Consider the following 12,443-nt stretch of genomic DNA (forward strand, 5'->3'; position numbering starts at 1 on the left):
GTATAGATGGACTAATAGAGAAAGTCCGACACACTACTAGAAGGCCAAATATTTTTTCAGAGCTAGATGCAGAAAAAAATTATATTCAGTTTGCAACCTGATGGAGGTCAGTATAGATGGATTAATAGAACAAGACCCACACACAGCTAGAAGCCCAATATTTTTTCAGAGGTAGATGCAGAAAAAAATATATTCAGTTTGCAACCTGATGGAGGTCAGTATAGATGGACTAATACAACAAGTCCCACACACAGCTAGAAGCCCAATATTTTTTCAGAGGTAGATGCAGAAAAAAATATATTCAGTTTGAAACCTGATGGAGGTCAGTATAGATGGACTAATACAACAAGTCCCACACACAGCTAGAAGCCCAAATATTTTTTCAGAGGTACTGTAGATGCAGATAAAAATTAGTTTTAATTTGCAACCTGATGGAGGTCAGTATAGATGGACTAATAGAGAAAGTCCGACACACTACTAGAAGGCCAAATATTTTTTCAGAGCTAGATGCAGAAAAAAATTATATTCAGTTTGCAACCTGATGGAGGTCAGTATAGATGGACTAATAGAGAAAGTCCGACACACTACTAGAAGGCCAAATATTTTTTCAGAGCTAGATGAAGAAAAAAATTATATTCAGTTTGCAACCTGATGGAGGTCAGTATAGATGGATTAATAGAACAAGACCCACACACAGCTAGAAGCCCAATATTTTTTCAGAGGTAGATGCAGGAAAAAAATATATTCAGTTTGCAACCTAATGGAGGTCAGTATAGATGGACTAATACAACAAGTCCCAAACACAGGTAGAAGCCCAAATATTTTTTCAGAGGTACTGTAGATGCAGATAAAAATTCGTTTTAATTTGCAACCTGATGGAGGTCAGTATAGATGGACTAATAGAACAAGTCCTACACACAGCTAGCAGCCCAAATATTTTTTCAGAGGTAGATGCAGAAAAAAATTATTTTTAATTTGCAGCCTGATGGAGGTCAGTATAGATGGACTAATAGAGAAAGTCCCACACACTGCTAGAAGGCCAAATATTTTTTCAGAGCTAGATGCAGACAAAAAATAATTTTGAATTTGCAACCTGATCGAGGTCAGTATAGATGTACTAATAGAGAAAGTCCCACACACTGCTAGAAGGCCAAATATTTTTTCAGAGCTAGATGCAGACAAAAAATTATTTTTAATTTGCAACCTGATGGAGGTCAGTATAGATGGACTAATAGAGAAAGTCCCACACACTGCTAGAAGGCCAAATATTTTTTCAGAGCTAGTTGCAAATAAAAATTATTTTTAATTTGCAGCCTGATGGAGGTCAGTATAGATGGACTAATAGAGAAAGTCCCACACACTGCTAGAAGGCCAAATATTTTTTCAGAGCTAGATGCAGAATAAAATTATATTCAGTTTGCAACCTGATGGAGGTCAGTATAGATGGACTAATAGAACAAGTCCCACACACAGCTAGAAGCCCAAATATTTTTTCAGAGGTAGATGCAGAAAAAAATTATATTCAGTTTGCAACCTGATGGAGGTCTGTATAGATTGATTAATAGAACAAGTCCCACACACAGCTAGAAGCCCAATATTTTTTCAGAGCTAGATGCAGACAAAAAATAATTTTGAATTTGCAACCTGATCGAGGTCAGTATAGATGGACTAATAGAGAAAGTCCCACACACTGCTAGAAGGCCAAATATTTTTTCAGAGCTAGATGCAGACAAAAAATTATTTTGAATTTGCAACCTGATGGAGGTCAGTATAGATGGACTAATAGAGAAAGTCCCACACACTGCTAGAAGGCCAAATATTTTTTCAGAGCTAGATGCAGACAAAAAATTATTTTTAATTTGCAACCTGATGGAGGTCAGTATAGATGGAATAATAGAGAAAGTATCACACACTGCTAGAAGGCCAAATATTTTTTCAGAGCTAGATGCAGAAAAAAATTATATTCAGTTTGCAACCTGATGGAGGTCAGTATAGGTGGACTAATAGAACAAGTCCCACACACAGCTAAAAGCCCAAATATTTTTTCAGAGGTAGATGCAGAAAAAATGTATATTCAGTTTGCAACCTGATGGAGGTCCGTATAGATAGATTAATAGAACAAGTACCACACACAGCTAGAAGCCCAATATTTTTTCAGAGGTAGATGCAGAAAAAAAATATATTCAGTTTGCAACCTGATGGAGGTCAGTATAGATGGACTAATAGAGAAAGTCCCACACACTGCTAGAAGGCCAAATATTTTTTCAGAGCTAGATGCAGACAAAAAATTATTTTTAATTTGTAACCTGATAGAGGTCAGTATAGATGGACTAATAGAGAAAGTCCCACACACTGCTAGAAGGCCAAATATTTTTTCAGAGCTAGATGCAGACAAAAAATTATTTTGAATTTGCAACCTGATGGAGGTCAGTATAGATGGACTATTAGAGAAACTCCCACACACTGCTAGAAGGCCAAATATTTTTTCAGAGATAGATGCAGACAAAAAAATATTTTTAATTTGCAACCTGATGGAGGTCAGTATAGATGGACTAATAAAGTCCCACACACTGCTAGAAGGCCAAATATTTTTTCAGAGCTAGTTGCAAATAAAAATTATTTTTAATTTGCAGCCTGATGGAGGTCAGTATAGATGGACTAATAGAGAAAGTCCCACACACTGCTAGAATGCCAAATATTTTTTCAGAGCTAGATGCAGAAAAAAAATTATATTCAGTTTGCAACCTGATGGAGGTCAGTATAGATGGACTAATAGAACAAGTCCCACACACAGCTAGAAGCCCAAATATTTTTTCAGAGATAGATGCAGAAAAAAATTATATTCAGTTTGCAACCTGATGGAGGTCTGTAGAGATGGATTAATAGAACAAGTCCCACACACAGCTAGAAGCCCAATATTTTTTCAGAGGTAGATGCAGAAAAAAATTTTATTCAGTTTGCAACCTGATGGAGGTCAGTATAGATGGACTAATAGAGAAAGTCCCACACACTGCTAGAAGGCCAAATATTTTTTCAGAGCTAGATGCAGACTAAAAATTATTTTTAATTTGCAACCTGATGGAGGTCAGTATAGATGGACTAATAGAGAAAGTCCCACACACTGCTAGAAGGCCAAATATTTTTTCAGAGCTAGATGCAGTTATAAATTATTTTTAATTTGCAACCTGATGGAGGTCAGTATAGATGGACTAATAGAGAAAGTCCCACACACTGCTAGAAGGCCAAATATTTTTTCAGAGCTAGATGCAGAAAAAAAATTATATTCAGTTTGCAACCTGATGGAGGTCAGTATAGATGGACTAATAGAACAAGTCCCACACACAGCTAGAAGCCCAAATATTTTTTCAGAGGTAGATGCAGAAAAAAATTATATTCAGTTTGCAACCTGATGGAGGTCTGTAGAGATGGATTAATAGAACAAGTCCCACACACAGCTAGAAGCCCAATATTTTTTCAGAGGTAGATGCAGAAAAATTTTTTATTCAGTTTGCAACCTGATGGAGGTCAGTATAGATGGACTAATAGAGAAAGTCCCACACACTGCTAGAAGGCCAAATATTTTTTCAGAGCTAGATGCAGACTAAAAATTATTTTTAATTTGCAACCTGATGGAGGTCAGTATAGATGGACTAATAGAGAAAGTCCCACACACTGCTAGAAGGCCAAATATTTTTTCAGAGCTAGATGCAGTTATAAATTATTTTTAATTTGCAACCTGATGGAGGTCAGTATAGATGGACTAATAGAGAAAGTCCCACACACTGCTAGAAGGCCAAATATTTTTTCAGAGCTAGATGCAGAAAAAAACTATATTCAGTTTGCAACCTGATGGAGGTCAGTATAGATGGACTAATAGAACAAGTCCCACACACTGCTAGAAGCCCAAATATTTTTTCAGAGCTAGATGCAGAAAAAAATTATATTCAATTTGCAACCTGATGGAGGTCAGTATAGATGGACTAATAGAATGATGCTATGCGCAAAAGATTTTACTTCACTAGGTGCAGTAAAAAATTGGTATTCTATACACAGGTGGTATATCTTGCAACACAGATAGGCTACTCCACTGACTAACACACTCTGCAATAGACCAAAAAGGATTAGCTTTGCTAGATTCAGCCAAATGCTGTGAAAAAAACTTGCACAGCACTGGCACAGACCTGCCTGGCAAAAACTGATAGGAACTGATGTAACCTAGTACTGAAAAGGACTGCAATTACAATTAGTCTTTACTCCCACAATCTATCTATTTAATAGCACAGACCTGCCTGATAAAAGTCGTAGGAAATGCTGTAACCTAGTCCTTAAAAGGACTGCAATCACAACTATTCCCTACTCCCATGCTATCTGTAGATTTGTGCGAAAATTGGCTTGAAATTAACAAGGTATAGCGCACACAGCAACAGCGGTGCCGTCTAACACGCAGCTGCAGCAGTGAGAAAATGGTGACGACGGGGAAAATGGCTTGGTCTTATAGGGCAAGGAAATGTGACATACTCTGCCAATGACACATGCCCTTGCTTGTGTGAAAAAAAGCACTTCGCTCCGTGTGTGCGCTGCTGATAGGCTGACAGATTGCACCTCCCCACTGTAAATGCAGGAAAGAGAAAAAAAAATGGAGATCTTCATTGTTCCTGCAGAGATCCATCCCCTTCCCCTCCCCCCACCCCGCTGTACACTCAAACTGCGTATTAACATTAATTTTCATCATTACTGAGAAAAAATCCAGTTATGATTTTGGTGCACGAACAGTTATTGAACATAACCTCGAACAGCCGAATTTTTCTCAAATCGTTCGTGTTCGTCGAACGGCTCGAACACCGCCCAAAACAGCTTGAATTTGAGACTGGCGAACAGTTAGAGTAGAACAACGCTCATCTCTACTTACTGGTAATTCGGTTTCTAGGAATCTTCCACGACAGCACCTTAGGAGGTTCACTCTCTGCCCTAATAGGGACAGAGAACACATAGAGATGAAATAGTCCCTCCCATTTTCCTATCCACAGTATTTTTCCGATGCCAAAGCAACAACTAACATATGCACAAAGAAACTATTTGATTTTCCCTGAAGTCTTTTGTGAAAGCACAAATTCAGGACATTTAAGATTTGCCTCAAGGACCCCAAGGAATACTGCCAAAGTGCCAACGTTGAGAATTGGTTTTGCTAAGCCCCATCACTTTTAGTTATCGATTTGAGATTGCCACCAATAGAGCGGACCCCCAACTAATCAGTACAAGGAGTGAAGCTGTACAATTTCTTGAAAGAAAATTCTAATGTCAGAAGTGGGATTCGAACCCACGCCTCCAGGAGAGACTGCGACCTGAACGCAGTGCCTTAGACCGCTCGGCCATCCTGACTTCTTCTGGCTTTTGAAATTTAACTCTTTCAAAGCTAAGCAGTAGAAAGATGAGCATTACTTGTGATAAAAAGAAATATACCAGGATTTCTTTTATTTTAATATTGACTTGTAACCTATTAGTTACTGCCAATTTTGAGCTTCATGACCAAGCACCGTTTTTTTAAATCTGACATGTATCAATTTATGTGTCAATAACACTGGAATGCGTAACAAATCCTCGTGATTCTGATAGTGTTATTTTGTAACACATTGTACTTTATATTAATGGTAAATTTAGGTCAATATATATTTAGTTTTTCTTGTGAAAATATCTAAAGTTGCACAATTTCATTGAAATGCGGTGATGCCCCATATGTCTTCAGAAACTACTGTTTGGTCACACAGCAGGGCTTTGAAAGTAAGAGCGCTATTTGGGTTTTGGGAATGCAGATTTTGCAAGAATATTTTGAGGGTGACATTTGCGGAGTTCCAAAAGTACCAAAACAGCAGAAACCCCTCCAAAGTGATCCCATTTTATAAATTACTCCTCACAATGAATTCATCAACACCGGCAATTACTATTATTGTTCAACAGGTGTTTTCACTCTGCAACATCCAGAATTGCAAATAAGCCAGTTTAGTGCCCAGCTTGCGCTTATGGAGACAAGCACCCCATACATTTTAAGTGGGCTCTCCTCGCTAGAGAAATGCCAAATCTGTGGATTCTTTGTCTTACCATTAACGTAGAAACCCCTATTTTTAGAATGAAAGATGATGGTCCTGAGTTGGGGCTTGTGTTTTTTGCCTTCCTGGCTTTTTCCCCAAACAGCTTTGTTCCTGGCATATTTTTGAAGCATATTTGTCTCAGTAATGCCACAGCGATTCATAGTCAAACATAAATGGCTGAAATCATTCAGCTAGTGTCTGATACATCCTGCCAGTATTAGCTATCAGGTTTCCTTTAAATCCTCATACAGCTAAGTCAAACTTAAATAAAACAAAGTGATGACGTCCAGATTGAAGGAAAAAATACAAAAAATATTATTTTCCTCAAAAGTTAAAAGTGTTCAGTTCTCAAGTTTCTATCATTTTATTTCCTGTAGATAGTTATAATGATTAGGATTTTTACATTCTCTGTAAACAGTCAGTCCATATTCTTTGTTTATTTTCTGCTTAAAATTTAATGGGTGAAGAAAAAAACTTTTGCCGAAACCCGGGATTGAACCAAGAACCTTTAGATCTTCAGTCTAACGCTCTCCCAACTGAGCTATTTCGGCAGGACACATTTAGATTCAGGAATGTTCAACACACTGTAGATGTCAAAACTGGATGTATTTATTTTTACTTTGACTTGTTTTTGCAAGATTATCTATATTTGAAAGTCCCGCTATTTTGCGTACATTTTAAGAACTTACATTAATTCTTTGTGAATGAATAGAAAAAAACAGCAATTCTGCATTTTTTTTACATTTTCAAATTTACTCAATTCGCCAGGGTAATTCTGACTGTGTCTCTGTAGGACAGGTGATGATTGAGCATAAAACACAATTTGTAAGCATAATGTTGCATCAAGCTTTATTTTTTTCTTAGGTGCAAACAATTGGAGTGAAGATAGGAGATGCAAATTTAGAGAAAATATTCTACTGATTGTTAATGTTGAAAGTGAAAACATTTGTCCCAAAATGTGGTGAAACTTTGATGTCAGTATCACATGCACATTTCAGACTGGTTAAACTATGTTCATCTGCTCTTTTAGCTTTTGTTTATTAAGTATATATATAGTCTATTGATGCCTGAGGTAAAAAAATCTGAAATTAGACTTACTGGTAATTCGGTTTCTAGGAATCTTCCACGACAGCACCTTAGGAGGTTCACTCTCTGCCCTAATAGGGACAGAGAACACATAGAGATGAAATAGTCCCTCCCATTTTCCTATCCACAGTATTTTTCCGATGCCAAAGCAACAACTAACATATGCACAATGAAACTATTTGATTTTCCCTGAAGTCTTTTGTGAAAGCACAAATTCAGGACATTTAAGATTTGCCTCAAGGACCCCAAGGAATATTGCCAAAGTGCCAACGTTGAGAATTGGTTTTGCTAAGCCCCATCACTTTTAGTTATCGATTTGAGATTGCCACCAATAGAGCGGACCCCCAACTAATCAGTAAAATGAGTGAAGCTGTACAATTTCTTGAAAAAAAATTCTAATGTCAGAAGTGGGATTTGAACCCACGCCTCCAGGAGAGACTGCGACCTGAACGCAGTGCCTTTGACCGCTCAGCCATCCTGACTTCTTCTGGCTTTTGTAATTTAACTCTTTCAAAGCTAAGCAGTAGAAAGATGAGCATTACTTGTGATAAAAGGAAATAAACCAGGATTTCTTTTATTTTAATATTGACTTGTAACCTATTAGTTACAGCCAATTTTGAGCTTCATGACCAAGCACCGTTTTTTTAAATCTGACATGTATCAATTTATGTGGCAATAACACTGGAATGCTTAACAAATCCCCGTGATTCTGATAGTGTTATTTTGTAACACATTGTACTTTATATTAATGGTAAATTTAGGTCAATATATATTTAGTTTTTCTTGTGAAAATATCTAAAGTTGCACAAATTCATTGAAATGCGGTGATGCCCCATATGTCTTCAGAAACTACTGTTTGGTCACACAGCAGGGCTTTGAAAGTAAGAGCGCTATTTGGGTTTTGGGAATGCAGATTTTGCAAGAATATTTTGAGGGTGACATTTGCGGAGTTCCAAAAGTACCAAAACAGCAGAAACCCCTCCAAAGTGATCCCATTTTATAAATTACTCCTCACAATGAATTCATCAACACCGGCAATTACTATTATTGTTCAACAGGTGTTTTCACTCTGCAACATCCAGAATTGCAAATAAGCCAGTTTAGTGCCCAGCTTGCGCTTATGGAGACAAGCACCCCATACATTTTAAGTGGGCTCTCCTCGCTAGAGAAATGCCAAATCTGTGGATTCTTTGTCTTACCATTAACGTAGAAACCCCTATTTTTAGAATGAAAGATGACGGTCCTGAGTTGGGGCTTGTGTTTTTTGCCTTCCTGGCTTTTTTCCCCAAACAGCTTTGTTCCTGGCATATTTTTGAAGCATATTTGTCTCAGTAATGCCACAGCGATTCATAGTCAAACATAAATGGCTGAAATCATTCAGCTAGTGTCTGATACATCCTGCCAGTATTAGCTATCAGGTTTCCTTTAAATCCTCATACAGCTAAGTCAAACTAAAATAAAACAAAGTGATGACGTCCAGATTGAAGGAAAAATTACAAAAAATATTATTTTCCTCAAAAGTTAAGTGTTCAGTTCTCAAATTTCTATCATTTTATTTCCTGTAGATAGTTATAATGATTAGGATTTTTACATTCTCTGTAAACAGTCAGTCCATATTCTTTGTGTATTTTCTGCTTAAAATTTAATGGGTGAAGAAAAAAACTTTTGCCGAAACCCGGGATTGAACCAGGAACCTTTAGATGTTCAGTCTAACACTCTCCCAACTGAGCTATTTCGGCAGGACACATTTAGATTCAGGAATGTTCAACACACTGTAGATGTCACAACTGGATGTATTTATTTTTACTTTGACTTGTTTTTGCAAGATTATCTATATTTGAAAGTCCCGCTATTTTGCGTACATTTTAAGAACTTACATTAATTCTTTGTGAATGAATAGAAAAAAACAGCAATTCTGCATTTTTTTTACATTTTCAAATTTACTCAATTCGCCAGGGTAATTCTGACTGTGTCTCTGTAGGACAGGTGATGATTGAGCATAAAACACAATTTGTAAGCATAATGTTGCATCAAGCTTTATTTTTTTCTTAGGTGCAAACAATTGGAGTGAAGATAGGAGATGCAAATTTAGAGAAAATATTCTACTGATTGTTAATGTTGAAAGTGAAAACATTTGTCCCAAAATGTGGTGAAACTTTGATGTCAGTATCACATGCACATTTCAGACTTGTTAAACTATGTTCATCTGCTCTTTTAGCTTTTGTTTATTAAGTATATATATAGTCTATTGATGCCTGAGGTAAAAAAATCTGAAATTAGACTTACTGGTAATTCGGTTTCTAGGAATCTTCCACGACAGCACCTTAGGAGGTTCACTCTCTGCCCTAATAGGGACAGAGAACACATAGAGATGAAATAGTCCCTCCCATTTTCCTATCCACAGTATTTTTCCGATGCCAAAGCAACAACTAACATATGCACAAAGAAACTATTTGATTTTCCCAGAAGTCTTTTGTGAAAGCACAATTTCAGGACATTTAAGATTTGCCTAAAAGACCCCCAGGAATACTGCCAAAGTGCCAATGTTGAGAATTGGTTTTGCTAAGCCCCATCACTTTTAATTTTCGATTTGAGATTGCCACCAATAGAGCGGACCCCCAACTAATCAGTAACAGGAGTGAAGCTGTACAATTTCTTGAAAGAAAATGCTAATGTCAGAAGTGGGATTCGAAAACTCACCTCCAGGAGAGACTGCGACCTGAACGCAGCACCTTAGACCACTCGGCCATCCTGACTTCTTTTGGCTTTCGTAACTTAACTCTTTCTAAGCTAAGCAGTAGAAAGATGAGCATTACTTGTGATGAAAGGAAATATACCATGATTTCTTTTATTTTAATATTTATTTCTAGCCTATTAGTTACAGCCAATTTTGAGCTTCATGACCAAGCACCGTTTTTTAAATCTGACATGTATCAATTTATGTGGCAATAACACTGGAATGCTTAACATATCCCTGTGATTCTGATAGTGTTATTTTGTAACACATTGTACTTTATATTAATGGTAAATTTAGGTTAATATATATTTAGTTTTTCTTGTGAAAATATCTAAAGTTGCACAATTTCATTGAAATGCGGTGATGCCCCATATGTCTTCAGAAACTACTGTTTGGTCACACAGCAGGGCTTTGAAAGTAAGAGCGCTATTTGGGTTTTGCGAATGCAGATTTTGCAAGAATATTTTGAGGGTGACATTTGCGGTGTTCCAAAAGTACCAAAACAGCAGAAACCCCTCCAAAGTGATCCCATTTTATAAATTACTCCTCACAATGAATTCATCAACACCAGCAATTACTATTATTGTCCAACAGGTGTTTTCACTCTGCAACATCCAGAATTGCAAATAAGCCAGTTTAGTGCCCAGCTTGTGCTTATGGAGACAAGCACCCCATACATTTTAAGTGGGCTCTCCTCGCTAGAGAAATGCCAAATCTGTGGATTCTTTGTCTTACCATTAACGTAGAAACCCCTATTTTTAGAATGAAAGATGACGGTCCTGAGTTGGGGCTTGTGTTTTTTGCCTTCCTGGCTTTTTCCCCAAACAGCTTTGTTCCTGGCATATTTTTGAAGCATATTTGTCTCAGTAATGCCACAGCGATTCATAGTCAAACATAAATGGCTGAAATCATTCAGCTAGTGTCTGATACATGCTGCCCGTATTAGCTATCAGGTTTCCTTTAAATTCTCATACAGCTAAGTCAAACTAAAATAAAACTAAGTGATGACGTCCAGAATGAAGGAAAAATTACAAAAAATTTTATTTTCCTCAAAAGTTAAAAGTGTTCAGTTCTCAAGTTTCTATCATTTTATTTCCTGTAGATAGTTATAATGATTAGGATTTTTACATTCTCTGTAAACAGTCAGTCCATATTCCTTGTTTATTTTCTGCTTAAAATTTAATGGGTGAAGAAAAAAACTTTTGCCAAAACCCAGGATTGAACCGGGGACCTTTAGATCTTCAGTCTAACGCTCTCCCAACTGAGCTATTTTGAAAAGACACATATAGATTCAGGAATGTTCAACACACTGTAGATGTCACAACTGGATGTATTTATTTTTACTTTGACTTGTTTTTGCAAAATTATCAATATTTGAAAGTCCTGCTATTTTGCGTACATATTTAAGAACATAAATTAATTCTTTGTGAATGAATAGAAAAAAACAGCAATTCTGCATTTTTTTTACATTTTCAAATTTACTCAATTCGCCAGGGTAATTCTGACTGTGTCTCTTTAGGACAGGTGATGATTGAGCATAGAACACAATTTGTAAGCATAATGTTGCAACAAGCTTTATTTTTTCTTAGGTGCAAACAATTGGAGTGAAGATAGGAGATGCAAATTTAGAGAAAATATTCTACTGATTGTTAATGTTGAAAGTGAAAACATTTGTCCCAAAATGTGGTGAAACTTTGATGTCAGTATCACATGCGCATTTCAGACTTGTTAAACTATGTTCATCTGCTCTTTTAGCTTTTGTTTATTAAGTATATATATAGTCTATTGATGCCTGAGGTAAAAAAATCTGAAATTAGACTTACTGGTAATTCTGTTTCTAGGAATCTTCCACGACAGCACCTTAGGAGGTTCACACTCTGCCCTAATAGGGACAGAGAACACATAGAGATGAAATAGTCCCTCCCATTTTCCTATCCACAGTATTTTTCCGATGCCAAAGCAACAACTAACATATGCACAAAGAAACTATTTGATGTTCCCAGAAGTCTTTTGTGAAAGCACAAATTCAGCACATTTAAGATTTGCCTCAAGGACCCCAAGGAATACTGCCAAAGTGCCAACATTGAGAATTGGTTTTGCTAAGCCCCATCACTTTTAGTTTTCGATTTGAGATTGCCACCAATAGAGCAAACCCCAAACTAATAAGTAACAGGAGTGAAGCTGTACAATTTCTTGAAAGAAAATTCTAATGTCAGAAGTGGGATTCGAACCCACGCCTCCTGGAGAGACTGCGACCTGAATGCAGCACCTTAGACCACTCGGCCCTCCTGACTTCTTCTGGCTTTTGTAATTTAACTCTTTCTAAGCTAAGCAGTAGAAAGATGAGCATTACTTGTGATGAAAGGAGATATGCCATGATTTCTTTTATTTTAATATTGATTCGTAACCTATTAGTTACAGCTAGTGTTGATCGATCACTAAAATGCTCGGGTGCTCGAAGCTTGGGCCGAGCTCGCCGTGATACTCGGGTGCTCGACCCGAGCAATGAGCCCAATGTTAGTCTAAGGGAGACC

General features: G+C 37.0%; 6 non-coding genes across 6 annotated transcripts; all 6 read right to left on the reverse strand.

Moving 5' to 3' along the window:
- Positions 1-5,296: 5,296 nt before the first annotated feature.
- On the reverse strand, positions 5,297-5,379 carry TRNAL-CAG (transfer RNA leucine (anticodon CAG)). Its single transcript has one exon. It is a non-coding gene; the product is annotated as a tRNA-Leu (tRNA).
- Positions 5,380-6,564: 1,185 nt separating this feature from the next.
- TRNAF-GAA (transfer RNA phenylalanine (anticodon GAA)) lies at positions 6,565-6,637 on the reverse strand. The gene has a single exon. It is a non-coding gene; the product is annotated as a tRNA-Phe (tRNA).
- Positions 6,638-7,571: 934 nt separating this feature from the next.
- TRNAL-CAG (transfer RNA leucine (anticodon CAG)) lies at positions 7,572-7,654 on the reverse strand. Its single transcript has one exon. It is a non-coding gene; the product is annotated as a tRNA-Leu (tRNA).
- Positions 7,655-8,838: 1,184 nt separating this feature from the next.
- TRNAF-GAA (transfer RNA phenylalanine (anticodon GAA)) lies at positions 8,839-8,911 on the reverse strand. The gene has a single exon. It is a non-coding gene; the product is annotated as a tRNA-Phe (tRNA).
- A 2,199-nt stretch (positions 8,912-11,110) lies between these two features.
- Positions 11,111-11,185, reverse strand: TRNAF-GAA (transfer RNA phenylalanine (anticodon GAA)). Its single transcript has one exon. It is a non-coding gene; the product is annotated as a tRNA-Phe (tRNA).
- Positions 11,186-12,119: 934 nt separating this feature from the next.
- On the reverse strand, positions 12,120-12,202 carry TRNAL-CAG (transfer RNA leucine (anticodon CAG)). The gene has a single exon. It is a non-coding gene; the product is annotated as a tRNA-Leu (tRNA).
- Between the last annotated feature and the right edge of the window lie 241 nt (positions 12,203-12,443).

This window comes from Phyllobates terribilis, unplaced genomic scaffold (assembly GCF_046119375.1).
Source record: "Phyllobates terribilis strain yellow unplaced genomic scaffold, ASM4611937v1 Scaffold_12__6_contigs__length_324123572, whole genome shotgun sequence".
Taxonomy (NCBI): domain Eukaryota; kingdom Metazoa; phylum Chordata; class Amphibia; order Anura; family Dendrobatidae; genus Phyllobates; species Phyllobates terribilis.